The 14523-nt window shown below is 46.7% G+C and overlaps 1 long non-coding RNA gene across 2 annotated transcripts in view; it reads left to right on the top strand.

Moving 5' to 3' along the window:
* LOC135904538 (uncharacterized) overlaps window positions 1–14523 on the top strand; it is a 245768-nt gene that overhangs the window by 207041 nt on the left and 24204 nt on the right. The gene's annotated exons all lie outside the window — the stretch shown is intronic.

The raw sequence follows: 14523 nt of genomic DNA on the forward strand, positions 1-14523 counted from the left end.
GTATAATGATGACAACTGCAATGACGACCACGATGACGATGGTGATGTTGTTGTTGGTGTTGTTTATGATGATGATGATGATGATTGCAGTGTTATATGGCGGTGTGCGCGCTTCCATTTCGAGGCGTGAAAATGTTCATGCGAGGAATCGCATCAGTTCAATCTGCGTTAAACCTGCAAAGTCTGACAGTTTGTCGGCCAGACAACCCCAAGGAACGAAGTCTGCCTGCTTTTTGCATTGACGGAGTTCGTTCCTTCTTTTTTCTCGTTTTAGCCTGACTTGAATGGATAACCAGCTAGACTTCCGGAGTTCTATTGGCGCAGTTTACTAACGGTGAATTCCATTCGCCTGGCTTATGCAATAGCCCGGGGGCACCAGGCCCCCGTTATCATTCTTCATTTTTGCATAACTGCTTAAATGTAGGACAGTACACAAAAGGACCATGGAACAGACATACCTTTCGTACATGCCGTTGGTTCAGTGTCTGGTTTAGAAAACGTGTAGTTTTTATCGTGGGCTACCGGTCATATCAACCGATCGATCATGCTCATTTTTCGCAGCAAACGTACGCAACTGAACGACGACGATATCTGGCCCGACAGCAGCTGGCTTTTTCCCTATAGAGGTTTTCTTTATGATGGCTTTCTCTCTAACTATTAAGCATTCGACCGTACTGCTCATCTGGACCACCACCACTCGCAAAAAACAAATGCATGAGCAGACAACACGTCCATGCAGCTACACGTACTCAGTCCATTATTTTTAACAAAGTGCAGATGCGTTGTAGGGAACTTTAACTGAACTACGCTTAAATAACGTTCTCAAGGTCCGCGTAACTGTATTAAAAAAAATATAAAAGATAAATAAAAGAAAATCGGCGCAGGCGGTGCACCAGTTGGCAGTTTCTGGGGCTTGAAAGCATTTTTATTATTCTGGCTGAAAATAGAACCACTGGCACAATGCTCGGCGCCTCAATCTTTGACGCTAAATACGACCATCAGGTCAGCGGTTTGCAATTTCCGCTGGTTTGAGTGACCGTTTCTCGTTATAAACGAGAAGAAAGGGGTTTAACCGAGGGGCCCCATTTTTATTAGCCATATCATGCATAAGAAGCCACCTGCGGCAAGTTGTTTTTTCATGCACTTTGATTTCCATTAATTTAACATTTCTTTATTTCATTTATTAAGCACAAGTAACTTCCCCTATGTTGTCCTTGGTGTCAGTGCTTGTTGGCTTCTTATAATATGATGTTTCTCGTTATAGTTTTTCTTCCACTTCGATTACGACAAGTATTAGCAGGTTTTATGGTTAAAACTGGAAACACCGTATCCGGGATACCAGAGCAGGAAATATATAAAAAAAGAAAGGAACTGAGACCACAATTTCAATCGACTTGCTATTTACGGTCGATAACCCGCGTCTGCACTTCTCGTGCACCCGCGAAGCGAGGCATCGAGGCCTTCGCCACACGTAAAGAGGCACAAATTAACGATCGTTATTCGTCATTCTCGTAAGCTATGGCTGCCTCGATACGCGGACCATCTCCGTCTTACGAAAACATCGCTCCTTCTTGTCGCGTCTCAGCTTCTTTCGCTCGACTTTGGGTCGCGCACTCACTTTGTGCTTTCCTCAAGATGCAGTTTGTCCCGTCCCTTTCAATCTTTTTTTTTACCAGATGTGACGAAGAGTAAAGCAGGAAGGAAGAGCATGACGAATACGAGACGGAGAAAAACAAACGTGTGGAAAAGGAAAAAAAAATATGGAAATCCCCCAGCGAGGTGACAGCGCGTGCACAAACGCTGCTCTTTATTAAAAATGCCTCCCAACGCGCGGGTCGCCGCTGTTTCGCCCTCCCCGAGTTTCCTCCTCCGCTTCGTCCCCCGGTGTCCGGCCTCCGCGCGATTTATCCAAACGTTCGGAAAGGTCGCTGCCGTGTTTTAACAGGGATCGTCTCGAGGCACCCGGTCGGGTCAACAAACAAACAAGACGCGGCTGCAGGGTGCGCCAGTCTCGCTCTGATTTATTAGCGCGGCTCGCGGTGGGGCGCTTGTACAAGCAAACTCCCCGGAGCCGGCGCGAGCGCGCGTACGCCCCACCCCGCACCGCCTCCTCCTCCTCCTCCTCGCTGGACCGCCAGCCGACTTTTCCAAGAAGGGCCAGAAGCGAAAATGAGTGACGCCGTAACAAGTCTGGTCCCGAGGGAGGGGCTTAAAAGCGCGCAGCTCCGTGAGCGCAGATCTCTGGAGGACCGCGCAGCGCGACGCGTTTCGGTGCCAGCTTCTGCTGTCATCGTGCCTTGCCGTGCAGCGTAGACTATGTGTGTCATCACTTGCTGGCTGGAGATATAATCCTTTGTTCAGCCCTATATAGTCCACCGACACAAAAGCCGTAACCGTTCTATAGGTTCCAAAACAATTCTCGCTATTCAGGGTGTCCCACGTGACTTGAGCCAAACATAAAATATGTAAATGCCACGTCGCTGCTCAGAACCAAGGTAATGTTCTTTGCCGTCACCTGGAGATACTCAGATTGCCTGTTTTCGTGCTGGCGACTTAGATAATGTCTTAATTAATTAATTAACTTATCAAATAGCATATAATTAGATGAAAAATGTCAACGAGAAAATTGCAGAGCAACATGAAAAACTCTCGATACAGCTTTCTGTTGCTCAATACGTGCTACATATACGGAGTGTTCTTTTTTTTTAGCTGCACAAAATTTTTTAAATGAGAAAAGTATAAATTGCGGTAACTTTATGTTTACCATTCGAGTGTACGGATTGGCAGCTCTAGATACAGAGGAACATCCGCAATTATGTGCGTAATTAGCGAAGTTAAGGTAATTAACTTTGTAATTATCAACAAACGTGGCTACAGCAAATGAGTATTTTTGGGCTCGTACTCGACACTCCCTATACCAACGATTAAATGTTGAATAGCGTATTTCATGTGAGAGCTACGCGGACAATTAGTACCCTTTGGCAGGCTCCTTGAAACCGAAACCGGCTGTAAAAAGAGCGTCTGTGTCGTCGATAGTCATCTTGAGATGGGTCCTGCCGGAATTTTTCCTCTTCCTTTGCATTTTTCGCAGAACCGCTCCGTGTAACAGATGTTGGAATTATTTTGCTGAGTCGGTACCCATTTCGAAACGTGCGTACAGTGCCGGCGTCGTAACTAAGAGAGAGAATCGGAAAACAGATGCGAGATCGCTCTGGGCCCGAATGTCGGGAGCCGCTGTTGAGCTCTAGCAATTTCTACACTCAATTCTTCATTTTTCTGCTTCTACTTTGTAAGGTGCTTCGGCTCCGCTGTTCTGGAGATTCGGGGAGAACGGTGATCGCGACTCGTGACTTTGTTCAAGTTTATATTGGAATTATACTGTATTATTATAACAGTTATACTTATGCTCCTCAGAGATCCATTTTTGTTAATAATAAACTTAGTTGAATAGACGAATGGAAGTTATGCACAATAAAAACCTTATTCTCCTATTTTATAATATTACTTCTTCAAAATCTTATCTGCTTATCTTTAGCTGCTCGCTGGAAAGTGGGAAAAGTAAAATATTTTGCGCAAGGCTTGGGCTTAGTGCCAAGCCTACAAAAGTGTTACAAAATAGCCTGTACTGAATTTTAGCAAATCTTATTGAAAATAGATCAAAGGTTATTGATTTCTCGAATATTTTAAAAAAAGCACCTTTAATCGTGACTGCAGTTATCGAGAGCATTGATGATTGGTATCCAAGGATGCACGTTACCAAATTGTATCAAATTACACTAGAGCTTAAATACTCGCATTGTCGGCACCTTTTTGTATGCAAATGCAAAAGTTGTCCGATATTGGCTCTCATCAGCTACAATAACTTTTCTGGACGAGTACTAAAAACAGCATATTATAAGAAAGAATTAAGCTTCCAAACATACTTATTGCTGTTGTAGATAAATTTTTTATGAAATCTGTGCAGAAGGCAGACCAGCCTTTCCAGAATAAGCATAAAGCTTCAAAATTCTCCTGTTGCGTATGTGACCCGCCGTGGTTGCTCAGTGGCTATGGTGTTGGGCTGCTGAGCACGAGGTCGCGGGATCGAATCCCGGCCACGGCGGCCGCATTTCGATGGGGGCGAAATGCGAAAACACCCGTGTGCTTAGATTTAGGTGCACGTTAAAGAACCCCAGGTGGTCAAAATTTCCGGAGTCCTCCACTACGGCGTGCCTCATCATCAGAAAGTGGTTTTGGCACGTAAAACGCCAAATATTATTATTATTATTATATGATTCAGGGTGTCAAATGCTTTCGCTATATCTAAGAATAGCGCTCACGTAAAAAGATTGATTCTGATCGAATGCCGAGAAGAATTCATCCGAAAATTCCTCAAGTAGTGCGACAGTACAACAACGACAGCGACGACGACGATGAGGACAACGACAACAACATGTGGCAGTTATATGTAGCATTTGCATGTTGCATGTATCTGGACGTGGTTAACTCAAGCAGGCTAGGTGACTGTTTGCCACCGCCCCGCATCAAAGGGGAGGGTGTTATACAGGGTGTTTCTTTTCTTACTGCACGAAATTTTTTTAATTGCCTGTGGCAGGTAGCACAATTATAATCCTTGATCTAAATTACTTCATGCTTAATGCATAATGCATCATTAATGTTCAATGGAATAATTAACGTAATTGTGCTAATTAATTTTTCATTTAATTATTTCGCGTCATATATATTAATCTGCGCATATATTAATCAGTCCAGCGCATCAAGATTCAAGATTGACACAGACAACGAAACTTTGGCTTAATCCCTACGTGAGAACAACTTAATCGCAGAGATAAACACAATATTGCAGGAATATCATCAACGTCAGTGAGCAATACTTAGATGCCCCTCAGCAAGTCGTTGCGAGCGTTCGAGACAGTGTCCTCATTAGCACTTTATGCGCCCGGCACCGTACATGCTGCTCCTGAGTTGAGGAACACGCGCCGAGTAAATGGCGCTTCCTGTATTTGTTTTGCCCATCTATGGCATGAGGTATCTGCGACGAAGAACATTTGCGTCAATCAAGGGAAAGAAAAGTTTGAGGAGAAGTCTGGGAACGTAAACAAAGCACCGCATTGGTCCATGTCTTTGCTGGCCGGCGAGCGTGATGCCGCCACTATGGCACAGGTGTTCGCTGTAGCTGGGAAGTCGCTGCGGAGGCGTTCCTTCATGATGTCAAGGTAAGAACGAACCAATCGCTGCGAGCATAATACACGCACGGAGACCGTAAGATCCGCCTCTGGGGAGACGTCGGGTGCTGTCTCTGAGTGGGAAACTTAAAGTCGCTTAATTCACATGCAAGCGGTGATGATGGTCGGGCAAGGACTGGGTCCGCTTTCATAAAATTTATCTTACGTAAGAACACTTCCTGAACGGTCGGTGTTCGGGCGCCTGTCGTTCATGATGGCGATCGATATGGCCACAAAATGATCGCCATGCACGGCGATGGCAAATTGTAGACCACACTTAACTTCCTTAGACGAGCCGAATTCACAAAGCTTTTCGTTGGAGCGAAATGAGTATGTTTAAGATCGCGAGTTGCTCGCATTTCCTCTCACAAGCAGTGATAGCGTGAGAGCTTTTTCTTTGTGTGAATACCGGCTCGGGGCCGGTATGCCGTACAGGCGGCTGGCCAATGACAAGCAGTGCTTCCACACGAAAAGCATTATTAATTCGACACCTGGGTTCGTATTCACGAAAAAAAGTATTACGCTCAAGTCGATCGAAAGGACAGATTCCAGTCAATACTGGCCCTGGACACATCATTAGCGAATGCGGCCAACCAATGGCAAACAGCACTTGCGAACAACAAGCTCTGTGAATATAGTCCCTGAAGCCTTGTGAATATAAACTCTTGGGCCGAATCTGCAAAACATCGTGCGCAAGTGTGTTTTACCATTGGCCGGTCGCCTTCGGTAACCATAGGTCCGACATTATGATTGGCTTGTATCTGTCCTTAGGAAATGTTCTAATATAAAGATGCCTTTTTTTTAATGCAGGTCAGTAAATGCATTCAGAGATATGCGCATTGCGGAAAAACTTAACGGACACCAATTTCAAACAATACTCATTGATATAATTTCGATTACCAGTTTTCCATGCTCAATAACTGTCGCAGTACAGTAGAGAGATAGAGAGAGATGAACATGGAGAGTCAGGGAGGTTGACCAAGGACGTACGCGGCTTTGTATACCTTGTACGTTTGGGGAAGTGGAAAGGTGGAAAGATAAATGAGCAAAGGGTAAGCTCACAAAAATAATAAAGATGCTGTCAGTATGACCACACTCGCAGAGGAATGTTCGCTAACAGTCACACGCGTTCGTTGTCGCCTTCTAGAAAGGTAATAAGGCTCTTGCGGCCTTGTGCATACAAGATTGCTTAGGACAATGTTCTAGGATCTTTTCTTCCGAAAGCGATGCGCCTTCCAACTGGCTGAGGCACGTTTGCAGAACACATCGTCGAGCATCGAAGAATGGGCAGTGGTACATAAAAATTGTGTCGCCACACCTTGTATGCGTCATTGTTGGCCAATCCTTTTAGGTATCGTAGGCGTTCGTAAATGCGACTCCCAACCACACGTCGTACAATAACAAAACTGTTTTGCGACGATAGAGTCCGGGTGACAGGCAAAGTCGCAAGTAAAAGATGAGCGAATACAAACGGGAATTTGTGAAACCAGGTGAATTAAACCGTAGAAGTGTGGTGTAGCGAGCAGGCAATTAAAGTTGCTGCGCTGCATCCATTTTCGATAGTGCTATATATTTGGGCACCGGCAGATCTCGTTCACGGGCCAAGCACGGATCTTCATTTCCGAAGTCGTCGTTGACAGTTCCGCAGTGGCATGGTAACCATTGAAATAGAACTCACCACCAAGCGCTCCCTTCTCGAGCGCTTGGTGGTGAGCGTGCCTTATTTCGTACACTAACTGTTCGTTTGAACCATGATGTAAAAAAAAAACGGCAATGTTTCTAGGCTTGTCTTCAAATCGCCCAAGATTTCCCAACGACTAGATGGCTACTGAACACGGAAGAGATGGCACCTGGAGGAACCGCATGTTCTACTGCTCTTCGTATAATGGGAGAAAGATTAAACTGCATTGAGATTGCGTCGTTGGATCGAGCATTGCTCCGTTAGGGTTGTATGAACTACTTCAACCATCTGTGTAGATGTGTACGCGGTCAAAATAGGCCGCGTTCAGAAGAAGCAGAGAACCAGAGTTAGCGGGGACAAGTCTGCCTGATTAACGATCCCACGAACTGAGGTGCACATGTGAGGTTGTCGAAGACGCCACAAGGAGATGAATGCTTCTCAGGCTTTAAGCTAGATGGCATTGTGGTATGGTGGCTAATCACAATGCCACAGAATGTAACATGTGGTCTCCACGCGGGTTACCAAGCTAAATGGTGCGATCATAAGCACTAAATGTGCCTAATGTGAGCTCTGAGCGTCAGAATGGCGATATATGTGGTGACCGAGTGCTCCTGTGCATTGGCAACAGTTTAATTTGTCGAACAACACCTCGAGAGCTCCAGACACATCCAAAGTCAATGGGCTTGTATGGTCTGTATTGAGCGGATATTAGAGTGGTGTTCATTGGACAAGCCCGGAAGACTGTATCGCTGAAATCCGAGTAGTAGCGCTACTGCGGTTATTCAGGTGGCACTTCGTTTATAAACTTGCGCTTAGCAACATTCATTTGCGCGAACGCTTAATCCGAAGGCTCACGTTGAGGTCGCGCTTTAAGGTTGCTCGTATGGCAGAAAAGCTTAGAAAAACTAAACGTGAAGTGTCGTTTCAGTGAGGCCAGGTTGCAGCTCCGTTAGCTCTTTCGTCTAAGGCTTCCGCCGAATCCGACGATTGAAACATGTTCGTCTGTGCAAGTGTTCGCACCGTGAAGGACTTTAATAATAATAATAATAATAATAATAATAATAATAATAATAATAATAATAATAATAATAATAATAATAATAATAATTTATTTTATTGCCATCTTCAGTTTCTACATTCATATATCGCGTCTGTCACAGCCGGATGCTTGCGCGACAGGACCCCGCAACATCTGCAATGGAAAAATAGTAAGAGACATTGAACAGCATTGCAATCCTTTGTCGCTCCCCACTGAACGAAATAAACAAAAAAGGAAAATACGTAATAATATGCAGACAGAAATGCAGCATCCGCCGACAAAAGAAAACAAAAAAAAAGAAGGCCAGCATTACACGAGTCAAAGATGATTTAAAATATTCCGTAGAGTGCGCTTTGTGGTCGCAAAATAGTAAACCTTCTTGGAGTCTATTGAAAGTTTAGGGAATATAAACACAGTTTCTTGCTTTCCCAAATCTTGTACCGCAACGGGGCACAATAAAACGAGGAAGTTTTCGGGGGAATTGAGGTGCAGTGTAGGCATGTCTGGAATCAGTATTCGAAAAGTTGCGCGAGACAACTGTTTTCATAAACAGTGAAAAAGGAAGTCAAGCAGTCGGAGGAGGGAAAGAGATAAGTAGAAGGGAGGGAGGTTAACCAGAATAACGTCCGGTTGGCTACTCTACACCGGGGGAATGGGAAAGGGGAAAACAAAGATAACAGGGAGAGAGAGGAGGGAAGGAAAGAAGGAAATTGCGTTTAGTTCGCAGACGTATGTGGCCTTACAGAAATTGCATTAATAGTCACAGATGGTCGCACAAGCCCGTCGTCCTTAAGAAGCACAAAAGTGCCTTCACCGCTTTATGGGCCGACGGGTGATGGGGGCGGTGTTCCAGCAGCACCTGCAAAAAAGCGGCTCATTGTTCAGTTTTTGAAAAGCTTTGGCAAGTTCTTGTCTCTCTGGGGTGTATCGTGGACAGTGGCACAGCAGGTGTTCGATGTTTTCTTCCGTGCCACAGACCTCGCGTGCTCCACTGTCAGTCACTTCAATTAATGTAGAGCATGCCTTTGTGAAGGCAACTCCTAACCAAAGGCGACAAAGAAGCGTAGCTTCACGTCGAGGAAGTCCGAGTGGAGGTCGGAGTTGCAGGGAGGGGCTTAGTTGATGCAGTCGTGTAAGTTGTAAGTTTGGCGAGTTCCACTCGGTCAGTGTGAGACTGCGTGCCAGGTGTCAAGCAAAGAGATGAAAACGTCCGCGCTGTTCACCACAGGAGAATTGTAAGCGATGCTTTTCAGAATGCTCTTCAAGATGGCATCATTCTACACTGCCAACAAACAGAAGAAAATGCAAACATGTTTATAACGTACCTCAAAAAACTGCACGCGGACAAGTGCATGACTGTTCTTTTAATAAAAATTGCAAGAAAAGATTTTCTATCAACTAATGAACCCGCAACACTCCGGCTGTCAATGACTTTGTCAGGTAAAGTCGTCCTTCACTTTAGATCGTGTCAGGTAAGGTCGTTAACAATAAATAATCCGAGGTATTTTAGCGAATACACACACTCTATTGGAAAGCGATGACATAGAAGAAGAAGAATAGAATTTATTGATAGGAAAGACAGAGAGGTCGACCTGAGCTAGTGCGCTCTAGTCTGCTACTCTGTACTGGGGAAGAGGGAAGGGGAGTGAAAGTATTGGGATGGATGACGATGATAAGAGAAGTGGTGAGTGCTTATGTACATGAGACAGTTGCCTCGCTAGAGACGCTCGTCGAGCTTGGTGTCCTGCAGGAACTTCAACAATACTTTTGTGGCACGCATTGAAATTGCAGCGTCAGGCCATGGGCCGAGAATAGCTTCCTCCGACAGTAGTTGTCTGCCAACGCTGGCTAGGAAACTGTCTAACGTCCTTCACTCCAGCATATATGCTGGGCAGTCGCACAGTACGTGTTGCAGTGTTTCGGGCATCTGGCAGTGTACACAATCAGGGCTATTCGATTGGCCGATGAGGTGTGCGTAGCGACGGTTGAAAGCAACGCCGAGCCGAATCCTGTGTAGCAATGATGTTTTGCTCCGTGTAAGCTTCGGGGGCAAACAGAATGTACCGTCTGGGTCAATCATACGTAGACGTCTGTGAATGTTATCAGAGTGGGCTCTGTAAGCCTTTGTAAGGTCCTGCATGAGTGCCTTGATCATGGAATTGGTGTCAGGTTGCGAGTAGATAATCCGTACTTCATCACAGGAAGGGGAGGCCGATCTTGCCTCACTGTCAGCGAGTTCATTACCAAAAACACCACAATGGCTAGGCACCCATTGAAAGGTGATCACGTGGCCACTTAACTCGGCACTGTGATAAAGTTCGACGATTTCCAGCACGAGCAGATAGTATGGTCCTTTGTTTAAAAAATATTTTAGCGCCTGTAGCGCTGATTTGGCATCGCACAATATTGTCCATTTATGGGGTGTCTGCGTTCTCATAAAACGGACAGCCTCCCGTATTCCCGCAAGTTCCGCTGCCGTAGATGTCGATTTGTGGTCTAATCGAAATCGTTGGGTAATTCCAAGTTGTGGGATGACAAATGCGGCCGTTGTGGCAGATGGCGTGACCGAACCATCGGTATATACTTCTACAGTCCCACTATATAAAGTAAATATATGGGACAGGGTGAGCTGCTTCAAGCCAATGGAGAAAACGTGAGATTTCTTCCTAATTCCGGGTATCTGAAGCCTCACTAGTGGTCTTGGCAATGTCCATGGAGGTGTCGTGGGGATGTCGGTTACCTGGAATCTTGCAGGTACAATGCTTGCGTGACATGCAATAGCTTTAGAAAAAGCACAGTCAAGGTTGATGCTTGGAAGCGTTGACAGTGGATGGCGTGAGTGTCTGGTTAGCAGGCGAAGATAGGTGCGCACAGGTTCACAAGACCTGTATATGTCGATAGGACAAGCCCGTGCTTCCGCTATTGTGCCCTTAGTTGACGTGCAGCGTGGCAAGCCAAGACATATCCGTAGTGCTTGAGCCTGAAGGCTCTCCAGCGTGCGTATACAAGATGACCCCATGTTAGATAACACAGGCATGCTGTAGCGTATGTAGCCCACAAAAAGTGCCTGGTACACTTGGAGCAAACTTCGCTCAGAGGGGCCCCATCTCAGTCCTGATATTACACGAAGAACGTGTATGAAGTTGGTCAGTTTAGCCCTAAGCGCAGTAACATGTTTGGTCCAAGAAAGACTGCGGTCTATTATCACGCCAAGAAATCTGTGGTGGGTGACTAAAGGGAGCGCCGTTCCGTCGACAACGATTGGATAATTTGACATCAATTTGCGCGTAAATGCCATGACTGCACACTTAGTAGCTGAGAGTTGCAGGCCTCTACGGCGCAAGTACTTCGCCGTTATGGTAACCGCACGTTGAAGCCTTGCACGCACTTGTGGACGTGTGACCCCAGATGACCAAATACAGATATCATCCGCGTACGTACTGATACGCGCTGTTTCAGGTAGCTCGTCTGCAAGGCCCACCAGTATCATATTGAACAATACTGGGCTAAGGACACCACCCTGCGGAACACCCCTGCGAACTTCATGTCTATCAGTCTCGCCATCCGAAGTGGACATGAAAATGGTGCGGCCACTGAGGTAACTCTGCAGCCACGCATACATCCGGCCACCAACACCGATATCCTCAAGCGCCTGAAGAATCGAGTGGTGGAAGACGTTGTCGTAGGCACTTTTGATGTCCAGAAATATTGCGCATACCAGACGACGGCGTCTCTTTTCCTGTTGAACAGAAGATACTAGGTCAATCACACCGTCAATGGATGATCGGCCTCTTCTGAATCCATTGATGAAATCAGGAAGTCCACCACTTTTCTCGAGTAGCCATTCCAGTCTGCTCAGTACCATTCGCTCCATCACTTTACCGACACAGCTTGCCAAGGCTATTGGTCGATAGTGTGAGAGATCCTGCGGGCATTTCCCAGGTTTTAGCAAAGCCACAAGACGGCTGCACTTCCAGTGATTAGGCACAGTTGCTGTGTCCCACGTAGAGTTGTAGAGCGCCAGGAGAATTTCTCGGGCTTCTACTCCAAGATGACAAATCGCGGAGTATGTAATTCCGTCTGGTCCTGGACAAGTTGATCGGCGGGAAGAAGATATCGCCGCGTCGAGCTCGTGCATGGTACAAGGCGCGTCCAGACGGTGATCACTAGATGACGGGAAAGTCAGTCGTGAATGGGTTGGTATATCGCTCGAGGAGCTCACGAGTAATTTGCAAAAGTCATCGGCGACCTCAACCTCACGCCGGCCTTGCCCTATGGCCACAGCACTGAACGGGTGAAGCTGTTGTGGAGGCGAGCGAAGGCTTCGTACAATTTGCCAAATTCTAGATAGAGGTTTTCTCGGATCCAGAGAGCCACAGAATGATCTCCAGCGTTGTTTGTCAAGCTTGTCAAGGTGGCGCAGGACATGACGCTGAGCCCGGCGTGATGCAGTGACGTCTAATGGTGATTTGGTCCTTCTGTATTTTCGTTCTGCTCGACGCCGTATCGCGCGAAGTCGCTCGTACTGGTCATCAATAGATGATCTAGGTGAAGGTGCACTGAGGTGTTTTGTTGTGTCACGTAAAGTTGCCGCGATGACATCTTCAATATTGGATGGCGCTTGGATGGCTTGACATGCATTGGTCACAGATTCTCGAAATGCTGGCCAATCGATAGAACGCACAGTGTGCGGAGCTGGGGGATGTAACCATTTCAACTGAACATATGTTGGCAGATGGTCACTTCCATGGGTGTCGAGATCAGTACACCATCGTGTAGCAGACAGCAGGCTTTTTGAAACGAACGCAATGTCAAGACAACTGCTGTAGTAAGAGCCTCGAAGGTATGTTGGCGAGCCATCATTGATCACCATCAAGCCTTGACTAAGCATGAAGTCAGCCAAGTCTCTACCGCGGGCGTTCGTCGAAGCAGAGCCCCACATGGGATGGTGGGCATTGAAGTCACCGATGACTATGTGGGGACCCGGACAAGCTTTCAGTATGGACAGCAAATATGAACAGTCTATGCTCGATGTTGGGGGTATATACCCGCCAATTACTGAGAGTGTGCGCCGCTTGTACTTCAGCGTTATGCAAACGTACTCGTTGGAAGCGTGTGCAGGAATGTCTTTACGAAGGCACGTTATATTCCGACGAACAAAAGTGAGCACTTTGCTTAAATTGTGATCATTCCTTGACCACAGAGGCACATATCCAGATACGCGTAGTAAAGATGTCATGTTTGGTTCACATATTACAGCCACGGGAAACTGGTATTTGAACATCCACTGCCGAAAGTCTGCGAGGCGGCCTCGTAGGCCTCTGGCATTCCACTGCATTATTGCAGATCTTCGTAATTGGTTTTCAAAAGAGAGCGCCATGATGCCTTATTGTAGAGCCGCGAGGAGCGGTTCCAAAGCATCGAGAACATGTAGCGCGGTCTTAGCAACCGGCGTCTGAAGTCCGCAGAGAAGTGAACGCATCGTAGTTATCAGCTGTTTCAGCATACTTTGTACATTTTCATTTTCTGTCTTATCGTTCTCAACCACCCTTGCAGACACATCACCCGGCGCATTTAAGCCTGTTTGTTTGGGTGGGAGCGACGGCCAGTCAATGTCAGAGTCGGTCGGCGGAAGCGTCGTTTTATGCAGCGCATGTGTTCCACGTGCTGCCGCCGAAGAAGGCACGTCGGGCCCGCATCTTGATCGCAGAAGCAAACTTGGCAAGCGAGGAGTTTGCCATGCGGTCGATGGTCCATCTGTATGAGAAGTACTCTTGTCTTGCTGTCGTCTGTGTCGCGATCGACGTCTGCGGCGGCGTATCGATGTAGCAGCCTGTCTGTGAGTGGAGTTGTCCCGCACCATCTTTCGAAGCACTGACATTTCGTCCTTGATTTTCTGGCAGTCCTTTGATGTCGCTTCATGTGGACCGGCGCAGTTAGGACATTTTAGGGCAGTAGCATCGCAGCTATCATTTTGATGGGCCCCTCCACACCGTTGGCATGTTACGCCGCCCTTGCAAGCTGCGCTTACGTGTCCTATTTTGAAACACTTCCGACACTGCACCAGTTTTGGCACGTAAGGGCGCACACGGTGTCTTACGTATCCAACTTTTACGTAGTCAGGTAATGCTTCAGAGTCAAAAACGATTTTAATACACCGGGATTGACCGAAGCGGTGAATCTGCACTATTGGTGCGGTGGAATTCAGAAGCCGCTGGAGGTCAGTGTCTGCGATTTCTTTGTCCACGTCAGAAATAACGCCAGTCGAGGTTCCTTTTCCATACGCAAAGAAGGAGCGCACTGGGATGTTTCCTAGTAGTGTGGCAGCCTTTAGCGTATCCAGAATTGTCTTGTTGTTCACGTCCACCGAAAGGATGTTCCTCCGTGCGTTAATTCTGATCTCGCTGACTTGGCCGGGCGCAATTCGCTCAAAGTACTCTGTTAAACTCTGCCTGTTCAAGGTATTCAGATCGTCGGTAGCTGTGGTAGGGACGTAAGCAATAGTGAATGATTGCTTACCGCTGTCCTGCCTGGGCAACGATTCACTGTCTGTTGATGTCCTCCTGAGTTTTCTCTTC

The sequence above is a fragment of the Dermacentor albipictus genome, chromosome 1, assembly GCF_038994185.2.
Source record: "Dermacentor albipictus isolate Rhodes 1998 colony chromosome 1, USDA_Dalb.pri_finalv2, whole genome shotgun sequence".
In the NCBI taxonomy this organism is placed as follows: domain Eukaryota; kingdom Metazoa; phylum Arthropoda; class Arachnida; order Ixodida; family Ixodidae; genus Dermacentor; species Dermacentor albipictus.